The following is a 4,666-nucleotide window of genomic DNA, read 5'->3' as shown; positions in this document are numbered from 1 at the left end:
TACAAATACCACTAGAGTGAACTTCATTTTTTTAATAAATCTTTTTAAATGTTTGAGGTAGTTCTTAGAAGATGTTCAGAAGAGGTATCTACCGATTAAGAAAACTGTTTAAAATAATAGTTGGGGCGCCTGGGTGGCTCAGTCAGTTAAGCGTCTGCCTTTGGCTCAGGTCCTGATCCCAGGGTCCTGGGTTCGAGCCCCGCATGGGGCTCCGTGCTCCAGGGGGAGCCTGCTTTTCCCTCTGCCTGCTGCTCCCCCTGCCTGTGCTCTCTCTCTCTCCCTCTTTCTCTCTGTCAAATAAATAAATAAAATCTTTAAAAAAAATAAAAAAATAATAGTTAAAAATAATTGGAAATATTACACAATAAATCACTTTAAGGGAAAAATATTTTCATAACCATACAAATATCCAGTATTACCTATCCATGTACCATGTGTCTCTCTAAGGAGACATGTAATACATCAATCTCTATACCCTGTGTCTGTCTCTCATCTATCTACCCATCCATCATTTATCTGACTCTATCCCTCATCTGCCTTGAGCCATTATTTTAAAGAAAGTAAGCTTGCCTGTTTTATTTGGAGACTTAAGCCTCAACTCTTTCAACATCCCTTAAAATATTTAAAAGGTTGGGTATGTCATTCAACATCTCTGGTTTTCCTGTGTCCTTTGTTAAGGGACGGTTTCTCCCAAAGTGATTCTCCCTGATATTTCTAATACCTCATCAGAGAAATCTGAGGTTTACAGATACTTTTCTCAGCCACAGCGCTCGTGGTAGAGACGACTTGGCGTGCCTGAGGCTGGCACGGGGAGGGAGGAAGGGTGTATGAACAGCTTGCTAGGGAAGGGCGCTTTCAGCGTTGGAGGACCTCCTGAGCTCACCCATCCCAGACCGCCACCAGCGGCTGCTTTCGCTCGGGGTCAGTAATCTCCCTTCTTCAGCCGAGTCGGCACTAGGATGAGCATATGGGACACACTTTAGCCTGTAAAACATGCACACTAGATTTTTAATTTTTATCTGGTACATTTTCCCCCATCACTGTTGTTTTGAAACTTTCCCAGCTTACAGAAAAATGACAAGAATAATACCACGAACATTTGGATACCTGTCACCTCAGTTCACCCATTTTTAGCATTTTGCCACATTTGCTCATCTGTGTGTACGCACACATGTGTATATGTGCGTGCACACGCCTGTAGAATGTATATGTATATAAACCATGTATAATGAATACATATACTAATAATTTTTTTAAAGATTGATTTCTTTTTGAGAGAAGGAATCTCAAGCAGACTCCCCACTGGGCACAGAGCCCAATGAGAGCCTGATCCACGACCCTGAGATCATGACCAGAGCCGAAATCAAGAGTCGGACGCTAAACCTACTGAGCCACCCGGGCACCCCTGTACAAATAATTTTAAATGGGCCATTCATGAATAAACTGTGGAAGTCATGATTCTTCCCCAAGACCAACATTAGCTGAGGCCGAGTGTTGCAAAAAATATCAGGGGGGCACCCAGGAACTCTATCATCGAAGTAAATATTTTAGTGCAATGTTTAAAAAAATTAGATGTTACAGAAAAAAGCCCACGATGACCAAAAATATCAAAAATTTTAATAAAGATGGGCTGTTGTTTGTCTTACAGGCTTAACACAATTGTGCAAGGAGAGGAATGTTTCCAATCAGCTGGAGGTCCTGGGACATATGAGGAATGACAGTGGCTTGTGAACAGATTGGGCAATGAGGGCTTTATATATACTCCTGTGTTTTGACTGTGGAGCTTGCATTAGCTTTTCCTCTTTGATGCACAATGTGTCCAGAGGGGCAGGCATTTCTCCCTCTGCAAGCTGCATGTGGCTCGGCCCTAAGCACTTCAGCAGGCACCTCCTAGGAGCACAGAGATTCTTTTGTATCACCTCCGTGCAGTAATCACATGCAGGAAGCTCGACAGTGATGCACTTGTGACTATGTGATATGAGTCCATATTTAACTTTTGGCGATTGTGCCATTTATGTCTTGTCCCCCCTCTCCCAACACACCCCTAGTCAGGATCTGATCAAGGATCATGTACTGTTGTCTCCTTCGAGCTAGAAAGCCTCCCCACCCCCCCCTTTTGTCTTCCGTGCCATTGGCCTTTTTGAAGAATCCAGCCCCATTGTTATGCAGACTGTTTCTCAATTTTGATTTGCCTGATGGTTTTCCTCAAGAATGCTGCACTCTGTCGGTTTAAAGAACTCATCCTTGTTTGAATCTGGCTGTCCTGCTAGATGGAGTGGGAGTGAGTGCACTCCCAAGTAGCAGCACCAGCTCGCTCAGCGCCAGAGCCAGCTATGCCAGAACAGCACAAACAGCTCGGCTTTTTGTGGGAAGGGCAGACCATTCCACATTATCAGAGGAGATATGTACCTTTTGGGTTTTAAAGGTTTTGTGCTAGAAAAATGGCTGGCTGGAATGACAAGAGGTTTCTGCTCCTGGGCCGACTTTGACTGCTTGGAGGTGACTTTCAAGGCTCCCCAAGGCCTGGCGGGGTGGAGAGTCTGGGAGTCCATGAGTGACGTCAGCTGTGGACATCTGGGTGAGGGGGGCGCAGAGGCACTGGCTGATAAGACTGCACTTGATAAAGAATGACTGTAGCTCATACACATGTAAATCAACTCTATCCTCATATAGACCCTTAAAAATGCATGACTTTCTCTTTTTTTTTTTTTCTAAGATTTTATTTATTTGACAGAGAGATAGAGAACACAAGTAGGCAGAGAGGCAGGCAGAGGGAGAGGGAGAAGCAGGCTTCCTGCCGAGCAAGGAGCCCGATGCGGGGCTCCATCCCAGGACCCTGGGATCATGACCTGAGCCGAAGGCAGCCACTTAACCAACTGAGCCACCCAGGCACCCCTGCATGACCTTCTCTTGTAATGGTTTTTGAATTCCTGACCAGAAGTGTGGTTAAACAGTTAAAAAAAAAAAAAATCAGTCCCCATCCTCCACTATTCACGAGAGGTGACCAACATTATAAATGTAGGGAGAAGGTTAAAAGCTGAGTAATTCCCTCCCAGGTACTAAGGCAACAACCTAGAAATCCCCTTTATTGTCATTTTGGACAATAAACTTAAATTTGGTTATGGAAAAGTGGTATCTTCTTGGAGTTTCATTAAAGGTAAATAAAGAAGCCGTACCAGGAAGATTTTACTCAAAAGAACGGGGTTAATATTCAGGATCCCCATGGTGCCTCTCTGTTTAACTCCTCGTCATCCAGTCTACGTGGGGACTACATTTCTCAGTCTCTGCCAAATGCAGGTTTTATAGTTCTTCGACTCTTTCCTGGTGTTGTAGTGAGCAATGCCTATTATGCCCGTGGCCCGTTCAGTTAATTCTGCAAAGAACCGGAGGGCAGTTTGGCAGAGTTTCTCTCAATCTTAAAAGAACAATTCCAAAATGAAATTTATATTGAGATAATTGTGCATTTGCATGCAGTTGTAAGTGGCAATACAGAGAGGGCTCCTGTGTCTTTGCCCACATTCCCCCAGGGACAGCTTTCTGCAAACCTCTAGTCCAGTGGACCTCGGCCACCGACCTCGTTCAGAGTTCTCCAGTTTGGCTTGTAGTCACTTCTGCGTGTGTCTTTAGTTCTGGACAGATCATCGCATGTGTAGGAGCAAACCCCTGACCCGGCCTTCCCCCTCTTAGGAATGTCTCCTCCAGAAATATTTGCAGTTGTACACACAGCCACTGAGACAAAAATATGGACTGCGGCATTTTTGTGATAGTGAAAGAAATGGTCACAGTCTGCCTCCATCGTAGGGGGATGGTGAGCTAGTTGGGGCCCAATATGGAAAGCTACACAGTAGTGAAGAAAGAAAGGGCCAGCTATATATGCACGGGGAGAGATCTCCAAGATGAAACAAGTGTGAGAGGCATGGGACAAGATGGTAATATAATTACATTTATGGGAAAAATGTAAAGGGATAAGTGTGTGTCCATATGTCTGCACAGAAATACATTTTAAAATGTGAAGGACACTCCTCATGTGGCTGCCACGTGTTTCAGTCAGGGATCCCTCTTTGGCGGTAAAAAAAAATAAAAAAACCCAAAAAAACCTCCACATTCATTTCACAGACAGACTATGCCTGAGACTAACTCAGAGCCTTCCCTCCCTGGGAAGAAAGATGCCCTTGGGACGGCCATCAGCCTAAAGCAGCACCCAGGGATGCGGGGAAACTGGGTCCACCTGAACAAGGACCCGCTGTTTTCGGAAAGGCAAGCCTGTGAAACCTCTCCAGAGTAAAACTTTTTATAATTAACAAAGTAGCAAGTTTCTCCCACACCCCACGGCCCTGCAGCAACCCATTTTCCAATAGCAACCATTAATTATTTATTTAGAAGTTAAAACACAGCGTGGGGAGGAAGGACGAAGCAGGACACTAGGATTTAGGGAAATCCTTGTGGCCAGAGGGAAGAAAATAGAAGTTCTGTCCAAAGGGGCATTTTGGTAACATATAGACACATTTTCCCATAAGAAACTCCCAGAAAAACTGAAACCACATGTGCAGATGGCCTGGGCGTGCTGTGCATGTTGCTGTGCAAGCAATTCAGCAGGGCTGCAGCAAAACCAGCTCTCTCAGCTCTTGGGTTCTGGGGCTTTCTCAACCACGAGAAGCCCCCAAAG

Source organism: Mirounga angustirostris, unplaced genomic scaffold (genome assembly GCF_029215605.1).
Source record: "Mirounga angustirostris isolate CCGP_5_RB_7025 unplaced genomic scaffold, mMirAng1.0.hap1 SCAF_11, whole genome shotgun sequence".
Classification (NCBI taxonomy): Eukaryota; Metazoa; Chordata; class Mammalia; order Carnivora; family Phocidae; genus Mirounga; species Mirounga angustirostris.
Note: the sequence above shows the minus strand (reverse complement) of the source record.